Source organism: Pantherophis guttatus, chromosome 2 (genome assembly GCF_059756535.1).
Source record: "Pantherophis guttatus breed Tessera chromosome 2, ASM5975653v1, whole genome shotgun sequence".
NCBI lineage: Eukaryota > Metazoa > Chordata > Lepidosauria > Squamata > Colubridae > Pantherophis > Pantherophis guttatus.
Genome location: NC_142064.1, coordinates 51,298,815 through 51,311,380, shown reverse-complemented (window position 1 = coordinate 51,311,380; position 12,566 = coordinate 51,298,815). Strand labels below are relative to the sequence as shown.

At 37.1% G+C, this 12,566-nt stretch overlaps 1 protein-coding gene across 2 annotated transcripts in view; it reads right to left on the bottom strand.

The window, feature by feature from the left end:
- Positions 1–12,566, bottom strand: part of KCNN2 (potassium calcium-activated channel subfamily N member 2) — an 84,555-nt gene that overhangs the window by 27,352 nt on the left and 44,637 nt on the right. Inside the window, exon 1 of one of the 2 annotated variants that reach the window (XM_034432782.3) lies at positions 1,306–1,530. The exons of the other annotated variant lie outside the window; for it this stretch is intronic. The gene's annotated coding sequence lies outside the window, so the exon portion shown is untranslated. Of the gene's footprint in view, positions 1–1,305; positions 1,531–12,566 lie in introns of those variants that run through there. 2 annotated transcript variants of the gene reach the window in all.

Sequence of the window (12,566 nt, the reverse complement as noted above, 5' to 3'; positions counted from 1 at the left end):
GACTTATTATCAGGGGATGTCTTATTTTGGGTGAAACAGGGTAAGAATAGAACTCCTGGCAGTTGACAACACTATATCAAACCAATAGTTCTTTTTCTGAGACTACATTATGTTAGAAACAGAATACAAAATGACTGCTTATGAATAATTTTAAAATAAACTAGCCTTTAAAAAACAAGTTTTGACATAGTATGAAATACATTAACATTCTATTTTTTTAAAAAAATAGCCACTTATTTGTTTCCAGAATTTTGCATTGGTTTAGTCATGGTTAGAGATAGATGAATGTTTGATCAGATGACTGCTTTAAGCTAAGAGAGCGTTATGAAATAGTGTGCTAGGCTATGTTTTTTTTTAAATAGTAGCTTTTCCATTCCATTTTTACCTTGAGAATGGCAAAAACCAATTAATCTAATCCACTCAGTCATATTCAAGGTGAATCCTGTATTAGTGATCCAAAGCTACCAGCCCTCCAATATGTTTATTTGCTTGAAATATAGTTGTAGATTTCCCATGAATATTCATCTTTATGGAAATAATAATAGTGTATTCTATTAGGTGAATTGATTACAAAAATGTAATCAACTAAACATGTAAGCAAAACTACCTAGGTTTACTCTTGCTCAGCCCCAAACCAAATGATAATTTTATTTAAGGGAAATAGATGAATTACTCAGTCTTATAGTAAGGTAAAAGAAAGAACAGGCTTTGTTTCCAAATAATGTCAGCTGTTTTGATAGGTAAAAACAATACGATTCTTGTATTGCAATTTTTTTTCTGATGGAAACCAAGACTAAATCAGAAACTAGGTCAGACTGGAAAAATCTTAATATATGGGGCGGGGGGAATTAAAACACGGATAGAAACTGAAATTGACATGTTCATCCATCTCTTCCAGACAATGTCTGGGTATTAGGTCACAGCACTAGCAGCAGGTTAATTTGTACCTTTTCCCTTAAAACAGAAAGAAGAAAGATTAACAGAATTTTAACCTTTTGATAGCTTCCCCTATGATGAGTTGTCCAATATTATAGGTTTGCTTTAATATAAAACATTACATTCATTTGAAGGAACTGAACAAAAAGACATTGTTGGGTCTTTTTAGTAGGAATGTTTTGAACCAAACAGTCACCTAACTTTCTCACATATATTATGAAGCTTTCTCCTGCTCTATTCCCTCTCTGATTAAAAAAAAGATATAGCATTATGTTTACTGCTTCGTCTTCAAACATTGTTGACCAACAAGGGCAAAGAGCAAACCTTGCTCACAATCAAACAATTTCCTCATTTTTCACTATACTTTACCCAGCTCTTTCTGTTCCATTTTCTGTACATGGTTGTTTTGGCTCCAGGAGGAAAAAATAACTGAATAACTATCTTTCCTCTATTATCATCCAAGAAGCACTTTCATCTGTGAAAAGTTAACAGATGTGGAATTTTGAGAGCAACGGATTTTCTGGATATTTGTAAATGAAGAATACAAGAAGCTAAGTTCTCTACATTGGGATTCCATTCACCATCTCATGTGCTCACTCAGAGAATGAAATCCTGGTTCAGCATTTGTGTTTGGACTTTTTCTTTTCTTTTCTTTTTTCTTTTAATTATTCCCTACATATTCTTTTTGTCCTTTATTATGTTTTGCTTACATCCATTTATTTTACTAACATCATACCTCTCCCTATGAGGAAGTGAAGCTGAGATGGTTGTCTGCGCTTAGGAAAAACAACTGTAGCCAAGCAGAAATCCTTCCCAGCCCTCTTCCCCAAGGTTCAGCACAGTTTATGCTTTCCCTCAAAAGGCTGGAAAAGCTGACAGCCCCAGAGAGATTGCTTACAGCCCAACCTGAGAGATGGATTCACTCACTCACTCACTTATTTACAAGCATCAGAAAAAGAGCAACCACATTGAGGCAGCACCTCATCCCAGCTAGTGCAAGAACTTTTGGAAGGAGCCAAAGATTGTATACCTCTTTACAGACATTGAGGCTTTTGTTTTGCCTGATTGTTAAAGGACTGAACATAAAGGACCAAGTATTAAAGATGTATTTATGTGGCAACATCAATGTGTATGCCTAGAAAGTAGATATTAACAGAGCAACAGGTTGTTGATGTGGATGGTATGTTGTGCAATACAGAATTGTATATATATCTGCTACATTGTGGTGTATCCAGTCCTTGAAAAACAAACCATCATGTTTCCTCATCTCAGACTCTTTCTTTCCAAAAAATGTTCTTCGTATCCAGGGAAACATCTTTCTTTTTCCTAGCAATTTATTCTGTCTCCTTTTTTCCCCAGTCACTGGTTACCCATACTTTGTCCTTCCAGCCTCCTTGGTGTCTACTTCCTTTCCATTCCACATAAGTATTCCAGTTGCCAATTTCACCCTCCCACACAGATGTAGTTACGTCACTCCACAATTGTTATATCCTTTGTATTAGAATTATTGCATGCCTCCATCCTATGAATGTTTTTCCAACACAATCTGTAATAAATTAACCTTACTTAGGCAACTGTGTGGGATGCCACTTTTCAGAAGAACACAGTGCTCTAAAATATTTCTATATACGTCAGGATTGCATGTAGAGAGTAAAGATGACCTTGAATGAGATATGCAGGATCTATTGCTAAAACAAAGGAGATGAAGCACATTTAAAGTCCAGATTGAAAGAACATTCAGAAATGGCTCAGGCAGATACCTCTCTAGCTCACTGAACTATGAAGAAGAGGCATATCAAAATTAGGCTTTCAAGATTCTTTTATTATAGCCAATCTCAATAAAAGTAGTTTTAGCTTTTCTCTGGAGTTGATTCCTTCATCTGGTCTATTAGTGGGGCTGACATTACATAATCAGAAATGAACATATCTATGCAAATGGAACAATTTGAGGATGTTATGAAGGATATCTTCAATCCATACATGATCCTACCATCCAGAAGAAGCATCTCCTTTCCCTTGGCAGTTTCCAGAACCATCTCCGACACTGCTCCAGAAGATTTCCAACTATCTAGAGCAGTTATTGAGGGAACACAGTAAATTGCTAGAATAAAGGAGAACCAACAAAACTTGACTTCCTCTTTTTTCCCATTGGAAGCATCCCATGAAAGGAATTTTGCTCATAGGAAGTTTGGATTCAATTAATTTCAATTGGTGTAAACTAACTGCAGGTCTCTTTTGTAATGCATAAGATTACTAAAAGTCTTAACAGAGAAACGTGTTGAAATGATATAACAACTAAAATTTTGTGATCCACTTAATACTGAGGTTGAAAGCAAGCACCTATCAATCACAGCATATTTTAACTATAAAAACTCAGTAAGAAAAACTCAAGTTTTGGAAACAACAAAACACTTGAAAAAAAGCAATTTTTTCAGCACCATATTGTTCAAGAAAGGGAAATTATGCACAAACAGCCTTGAGCAACTTAAATAAAATCTCCTGCTAAAGCAGGGGATTGGACTAGAAGGTTTCCAAAGTCTCTTCCAGCTCTATTCTGATTAAAATTTCATTTTAAACATGAAAAGCCTTAAACTACAAACTGGATTTCAGCTACTTCCTACCCTAAACCCAAAGTTTTGTTATTGAGTTCCCTCATAAAAGTCCTAATGAATTTCTTCATTAGGAATAATGAATAATCCAAATGATTTTAGGTTCATAGAAGCAACTGCAATTGGAGAGCTCTTTGCATAATGGAATGGGACTCAAATACTTAACAATATTATATTTGCTCCCAATAGCTTTGGTGACATCTTTAATAGTCACTGTCCATTATAGGAAGACAATTGCTATAGTTTTGCCTTGAGAGCTGTTTCACATTCATCTTGATACCAATATGATTTTTTTTTTTAAAAAAAAAGGTATTAAACTATATATCTCAGTTGAATCTGCTATTTCTTACAGAGGGTTGCTTCTTTCAGTTTAGCCTGCTCAACACTGGCAAGAATAACATTCAGAAAGACTGTGAGAAAAACATTTTTATGCCTTCTTTTTAAAAAGCCTTCTCAAACATTACTGATCTGAGCAAACCACAGTCTGTCAAACACTATACACTTAGACTAATAATAGCAAAAACTGTGCCTCTGACTAAACCTGCAACTTGTCATTTTGACACTAAATGGAGTAACTACCTATTAGTTGTCTCCTAACATATTAAATCTTCTGTCTTTTCATCACCATTTAAAATAAGTAGTATAAAAGGGCTCCTCCTTTCTTTTTTCTTCTTCATCAATGCATTCATCTTTCCATATGGATTTTCCTGATGAAGAAGAAAGAAAAAAGAATCCCAATTCCATTATTAAAGTATAACTAATGTTAATTATTGCCAGAACAAAATTCTACTGACTGTGAAACTATAAAATGTCTCTTGACTGGTTGTCATACTAAATGGCAAAGTGGTTTTTGTATAGATGACGGCCATTGCTTTGCCTTCTGTACATCTAATATCAAATGAAATACACAGACTCCAGGCTCATCAAAAAATATAGCCCTGGACTGCAGGTACAGGATTTCCATCTGGATTTCTAATGCAGGAAATGTATTCCTTGAGATTCTAGGGTGGGGTTGTTGTTTTTTTGAGAACCTAAAAGAGATGCCATAAGTCTAATATGTTTTTATGTCACTGACAATGTTTAGAAAATGAATTTCCATGTACTTGGAAAAGTGTAAATATTGGCGAATGAATTTCACTAGCATAACATGAGTCAGCTATAATAGGAAGATAATAGGAAGATATAATCTCATAGGCTTCAAATACTATATTGGACACAGGTGCTCTACATAGGTGACCAAAGAAAAAATTTATGTCACTGTGCCTTTGCATTTTGATCAGGATTTATGAAGTATTTTTTGTAAAACTAACAGCTTCCATAGCTTGAAAATGCCCAGGCAACTCATGATGTTTCCATCGACAAATATTCCCCTTCTACCTCCTCATCTGCTCTTGCTACAGCTTCCTCAAAACTTCTCAGGCCATCGACCCCTTCAGGGCCGGATTTAGATGAAAAGAGGCCCTAGGCTATTCCACTTATGAGGCCCTTTCACCAGTGGTGGGATTCAATTTTTTTAACAACAGGTTCTGTGGGCCTGGCTTAGTTGGGGGTGTGGCTTGGCAATCATGTGACTGTAGGCATGGGTAGCTCGTCATGTGACCGGGTGGGCGTGGCTATGTGCATAGGGACTACTCAGAGGGCTGAAAAAAGTCATTTCTGACTGGGCCTCGCACTTTTGACTGGTCCTCACACTTATGACCATCCTCACATTTATGCCCGTGCAGCTTTCTTAACAACCATGTCACTCATTTCACAACTGCTTCTCTTCACCATGGTGACAAGATAGGGCAAAAACGTAAAATGTGAGGACAGTTGTAAGTTCGAGGACTGGTCAAAAGTGCGAGGACCAGTCAAAAATAACTTTTTCAGCCCTCTGAGTAGTCCATATGCACAAAAGGACTACCCAGAGGGCTGAAAAAAAGTGATTTCTGACAGGTCCTCGCACTTTTGACCAGTCTTCGCACTTATGACTGGTCATCATTTATGCCCATTGTAGCATTCTTAACAACCGTGTTACTCATTTCACAACTGCTTCTCTTCACCATGGTGACAAGATAGGGCAAAAACGTAAAATGTGAGGACAGTCGTAAGTTTGAGGACTGGTCAAAAGTGCGAGAACCAGTAAAAAATAACTTTTTCAGCCCTCTGAGTAGTCCATATGCACAAAAGGATACAGCAATAGAGAGGGATGAAGGAAGGGAAGGGAAATTAGAGTAGGAGGGAGGGTAAGAGAGGGAGGAAGAGAGGAGGAGAAGGAGAAAGGAAGAGGAAGTAGGGAGGAGAAGAAGAGGGGGAGGAAGAGAAAGTAAGAAGGAAAGAAAAGAGAGAGGTGGTAGGTTTGAGGAGAAAGATTGCTGTACAATAAAAAAGATGAAAGGGAAGAAAGCCAACCCCAAACAAATATAAAGATATTAAGATAAAGAATGAATTGTTAAACTTTAAAGAATAAAAGAGAACAAATATGAATAAATAACAATAATTAGAAACACACATACAAACATACAATGTATTTTCTTTGAACAGAGTATTTGGCCGGTTCACAAATTTAAACAGTGTTTAATCATTTCAATTAAATGTACAATTTCTATATTTCCTTTTTGCCATATTTATTCCTCATCTATTTTTGTAAAAAACCAATATTACCCTTCATCCTCATCTCTAATCTTAATCAAATTCAATTTTTCCCTTCTATTCTATATTATACCCCTTCCCATTGTCATCTATTTTTATATCCATCCTCACATTGGTTAATTATGTAATATTAGTTGTTTAATATAAATTCAACATTTTAATATAAATCAATTAGTTATATAACTAATATAGGGGACCCAGTTTGTGGGGGCAATAAGCTGACTTTGTATAAATATACAAAAGGATGAAGGCTATTGCTGAGCACATTGTAAGCCGCCCTGAGTCTTCGGAGAAGGGCGGCATATAAATCAAATTAAAAAAAAAAAAAAACTACCTTTTTTGTATATTAATATGAACATGAATATTCCAATTATTTCCATGCAATCCAATTTCTTACAAATCAATTAATTATATTTACCAATAATAATAAACCAAATAATTTCCCCCATATATTCCTCCAAACCACAACTTAACTATTTCTGCTTTCAGAAATATACAATTAATAGTATCTCAATTATTACCATTCCCTAGTTAAATAGAGCTTTTTTTCTTTTGTGTTTTAAAATCCTGAACTCTCCTCTTTTCCCCTAAATTTCCCATTGTTTGCACTTACCTTTTTTGGTGAGGAAAAAGAAAAGAATTCTGCCTGCCTAATTTTCCAACCTTGCAGCAACAGCAAAGCAGTTTCAGTTTCGTTTCTCAGCATAGGTAGGGGGGAAAAAATCAGCACTCTTTGCACCGAAGCAGAAGAGCCCTGAGCAAAACAGCTGAGACAAATCAGCTGAGAGCCGGGAGGCCAATTAGCCTCTGCTGAAGCTCCGTGGGCCAATAAAATTACAAAAAAAACACCGAACCCTTTGTTAAATTGCTGGCTCCCCCGCCCCTCGCCCACCACTATTTATTGGCAATAAATAGTGGTGCGGAGGGGCGGGGCAAGCCAGCAATTTAACAAAGGGTTCGGCTGCACCACTAGCTCTAGGGCGGCCCTTTGAAGCCCCGCAGCAAGAATTTGAAGGTTTTTTTGTCAGGGCATTTATTAATCCCATGTTTGGCTCTGGGACTAATTACCCTGGTTTAGAGGAGATGAATCGAGGCTTATCCTTGTTTACAATATTCCAAAAAGAAACGCGAGGGAAGTTTTCTAATAAAACTCATTTATTTGTTATAAAGAAAATAAAACACCTCACTAACTAAGAAAAGTTAATTGTTACATTTTGGAAAATAATTCTTGCCGGCTATGTGAGCCGGACCTCTGGCAAGAGAACAAAGGAAAAGAGTGTGTGAAGGAATGTGGGTGGATACGGAAACACGTAGCTTACTGATAAGAAGTTGGCAAAGCTACGGAGAGTCTGACAGTCCAGAAATAATGAAGCTCAGCTGGTAAATAAAATAACGCAGTGACATTTTTTTTCCTCTAGCCATCGGAGGCAGCAATAGATGGGGAGTGGGCGGGGTAAGTGAACGGCCGGCGATCCAACAGAGCAGAGAGTGAGGGTGAGTGAAGGCGTGGAAGCTGCTTTCTCCATCCTGCTCTCTTGCATCCGGAGCCGGTGGGGAAGCACGTGGCAGCCCACGTGGATCCCAGGCAGCGGAACTCAGGCTAGGGAAGGGATGGGCAATTGTGGCTCTTTTACAACCTGTGGCCTTCAACTCCCAGAATTCCTGAGACAGCCAAACTGTCTCAGGAATTCTGGAAGTTGAAGTCCACAGGTTGCAAAAGAGCCACAATTGCCTACCCCTGGCTAAGGTAGGCTGGCGCCGCGCGGGTGGGAGGCGAGGGGCGGGCGAGCCAGCAATTTAACAAAGGGCTCGGCCGAACCCCCTAGAACCCCCAGAATCCCACCACTGTGTAGGCCCCTCTTGATCTTGAGGCCCTAGGCTGAAGCCTAGTTAGCCTATAGGAAAATCCGGCCCTGGACCCCTTCACTCACTTACCTGTTCCCTAAACTGCAGATATTTTTACTAGGATGTGAATTTTTAAAAAAGTTATTATTTCATTTTTAAGTCAGATTTTTTTTGCATTATGCTACTTTGAACAAACCCACAAATAATGAAATAAAACATAAAATAAAAATAAATTATTTGGATAGTTAAATAATTACATGAAAATTTAAATAGCTACATAGGTTGTAACCTTGTCCATTTGGAATATGGTCCATAACATGCTGTGCATAGACCAGTTTGCCTTTCAAGTGAGTAAATCTTTTATCACTAATTACTGGTCCCTGTGACTTTCACGACCTCTCAACTGTGAAAAAAAAAAGAGAATGTGAATATCTAATTATTGGCAGCCTATGTGGGGCATCTGGGCCCCATATAGTATTTGAAGTTTATGAGATTATATCATCTAATTATTGCTGACTCATGCTAGGCTAAGTGAAATTTATTCACCAATATTTACACATTTCCAAATACATAGAAACTCATTCACTAAAAACATCATCAGTGACATAAAAACATGTTAGACTTTTCAATAGTTCAAAAAAGTATTTTTCTTTCCTTTTACTCTGCCAGTATTAGTAAGCCATAGATTGGCACATAATACAAAGCTTCCTTTGAGAAATAATTAAAAATAAAGAATTCATACTGATGACTATCAATTTCTTCCATCCATTGTCATTCTAATAATTTTTTTAAAATGTAATGGACAACAAATGACAGCTAAGATTACACTGCAGAACTGCAGTAAATGTACAGTACTCATTTTGAGACATGCTTTGTACAAACCAGAAATTGGACATAGGCAGAGAAATGGGTCAAAATGTTTCTCCATTAATATCTCTACACATACTCTAAAACTGTTCAAAGAATACAGTGAGTTGGACAAATTGGTGCTGTTTATCCTAAGCGTTTATCCTAAAATGAAAGAAAAAGACAATTGTGGATACTTCTAAATATGACTTACAAGAATCAGCTGGAGTTGGAGGACATCCAAATTGAGTAAAATAAATAAAATGGAATGAATAATAAATAATGTAACTTCTACCTTCTTTTGTATTCTCAATTAGCATGAGTAAATAGGTTTCTTTTTTGCCTGTGCCTGCCAGTGAGTTTCGTACACCAATTACATCCAATTATTTCATCTGTCTTGCTATGTTTTCTGCCACCCACATGGGTTAGATTTATTGATTGGGTGACAGTTTCCTCTGCAAATTTATGTATGCATGCTGTAATAAGAACTGATATATTGCATTAATCAACTATGTCCATCATGGGCAAAACCTTTCAGATTTTAATACTACTGGTGGGCAAAAAAGAAACAAAAACCAAGTTAATCTATTAGTTTAGGTTTTTAATTGTACTTCCAATTAAGCCAATCTTGTATATAAATGCTATTTTTGGATTTTTTTCTTGAGTAAAACATAAGAAACATTAATAAATTGCTTTAGTTTGCACAGACAGAAATAAACACCATCCTATTATTGTTATATACCGTATTTTTCGGAGTATAAGATGCACCAGAGTTAAGACGCAGCTATCTTTTTTGGTGAGGAAAAGAAGAAAAAGAAATCTTCCTCTGCCTCCCAGCAATTTTGCCTCGTTGTAGCAAACAGCAAACAGCCTGCTTTACTTTCATTTTCATTTTCAGCATAGCGTGATTAGCACAAGGGAAAAAAAATCTGCTCCAGCAATTTACCTCTTTGCAGCAAGCAGCAGACCCCTGCCCAAAACAGCTGAGAGCAAAGAGCTGAGAGTCGGGAGGCCGATCCAATCAACTTGTGCTAATTAGCCTGTGCTGAACCTGAAAGGAGCTGTTTTTTCTTGCTGTTTGCTTGCAAGGAGGTAACTGCTGCGAGGCAGAGGCCAAAGTGTGGGGGCCACTGGGTGGGTGGGGCTAATATAAGACGCACCTAAATTTTCACCTCTTTTAGGGGGGAAAAGGTGCATCTTATACTCCGAAAAATACAGTATATGAAAAAGACAAAATGGCTGGATTGACTATGTCTGTTTAGAGTAAGTGCTAATCAATTCAAGTAATGTGTTTTAAGTAATATTTTTATAATCTTGCTCAAAACAACAGAAGCCCAGAAACTAGTTCAAGTGACTGAATCACCAGTTATCAATGATCACTGAGTTACATTTAAATTTTACCTCTGAAGGTAAATTTTTTTTTGTCAAGCTCAATTTCTGGAAACTTTATTTTTTTAAAAAAAACATATAGTTTCCTTGGCTGGAATATAGAAATTAATTATTTGCTCCTGCCGTCTTCCAAGTTTTTATTTTACTTTCATCTATCCAACTGCCATTGGAAGATAGTTAAACCTTCATAGGTGATCCATCTTCCTGGAAATATAAAATCCAGAATATAAAAATTCATTATTCAGCCAGGTAAACACATAAGGAAAGTTTATGTGGTCTATTAATCCACAGCAAAAGAATCCTTATTTGATAAGCTCAGCAGGAATCAGATTTAACCCACAAAAGAAGTGCAAATTTTATACCAGATAAATAGAAATAATACATAAAGAGAAAAGCTGGATGGTTCCCACTGCTGCCATCCTTCTAGGCACATTCAGTATAATTTCTAAATATGCATGCATGGTTTATTCAAAAGTTATGCAGAATGAATAAAAATGTATTTTCCCCTATGCACAGCCAGAGTATTCACAAATAATGTCTTCACAGTGCGGAAGATTAGCAGGTGGAAGTGCCAATACCAAGGTCAGACTTAGCTCCTAGTAATGGTAATTGCCACAGCAGTAACTCAGTTTAGACCCTCAATTCTAAAGTAGCAAATAGCAAAAAACTTATGGCAAAGAACAGAGAGAGCAAAACATTTTGGTCATGAAAATACTGCATTCTGAAACTGATCAAACCAGCTGCTGAAGAAACCCATTTTTATTGGAAAAATGTGCCTAAATGCCTTTTAAACATGAACTGTAATCAGAGACAATTGCTTTTTTATCCATTCGAAGTGAAACTGCATAACATCCATTTCTCACAGAAAGCTGTTGCTGCTATATGAGTTGCATTTTACAGTTAAGCACTAAAGCCTTTTTTTTAAAAAGGGGTTATTTAGAAGAATATTATAAGAAATTGTATCTGGCTTGTTGCATAAACACCCTCTATTCTGAACAACATCCACTTGTTATTTCTTTGTTTGTTTTAGTAATGTTTATTTTTTTCCATTTTTAATACTGCAAAATATTAGAATAGTCAGAGGAGTGTTGCTGAATGTTGGCTAGACAAACGTGGAACTGAACCAGAGGTGGGTTGCAGCAGGTTCTGACCAGTTCTGGAGAACCGGTAGTGGAAATTTTGAGTAGTTTGAAGAACTGGTAGTAAAAATTCTGACTGGCCCCGCCCCCATCTATTCTCTGCCTCCCAAGTCCCAGATGCTAAGAGAGGAAATGGGGATTTTGCAGTATCCTTCCCCTGGATTGGGGAGGGAATGGAGATTTTACAGTATCCTTCCCCTGCCACGCCCCCAGAACCGGTAGTAAAAAAAATTGAAACCCACCACTGAACTGAACAATAGTTGCAACCAAGAATCTTAAAAATGTGGTAGTGCAAATTGAAAAAACTACTGTTGATTTGATGAAAACAATCAAACACATTTGGTTTTTTTTACTCTTGGTAAAAAAAAATCCCACTATTCAAAATCAGCAAAATAAAGGCAACATACATTCGTTGTACCTACATTCCACTGTTTATTATATTACAGTAGCAACTCAAGGTCTCCTGTTGTCTATACAAAGATGGTTTTCTATTCAATCTCTTTATGACAAACTGATCTCCAGAGGAACTTATGATAAAGGCAGCTTTTGTATCCCAGGATCCAATAGGCTCCATCAATATTAAATCCACCATGCTGGGGGGTTGTGAGTTATAAACTGCAATTTTACATTTCTTCAAATGTGATACAATTATGCTAGAGTAGACAATTCCTGGCTGTTTGGGAAAGTGGGTGAAATAATAGGATGACTTTGCTCCATTTAAAATTTGCAATGTAAAATAGTATTCCAGTTTCTGGCGAATGCTGCTCTAGAGTTCTTGCTCAATGAGAGAGTGAAAGAGCCAGAGCTAGGATCTGACAATTCTTAGTAACAAATTGTCACAGATGAATACAATTTCTTAAGTCAGAAAAAGAATGACCAAAAGTCCACTTATTCAAAAAGTCAGGAAGAAAGGTACTTGGATTTAGACCAGTGGTGGGTTGCCCCCGGTTCGGACCGGTTTGCAAGAACCGGTAGTAAAACCGGCGGGAGGCCTCACCCACCACCCTGGATGTCGTCATCAGCGATCTCGCTTCGTGCGTGCGCACGATCCCGTTGCAAACTGGTGGTAAAGGTAAGTAGAACCCACTGCTGATTTAGACCCTAGGACTGACATATGTCTTTTTACATACAAAAAAATGGTTGTGGTTCTATCCCAGGCAAATATTCTGCA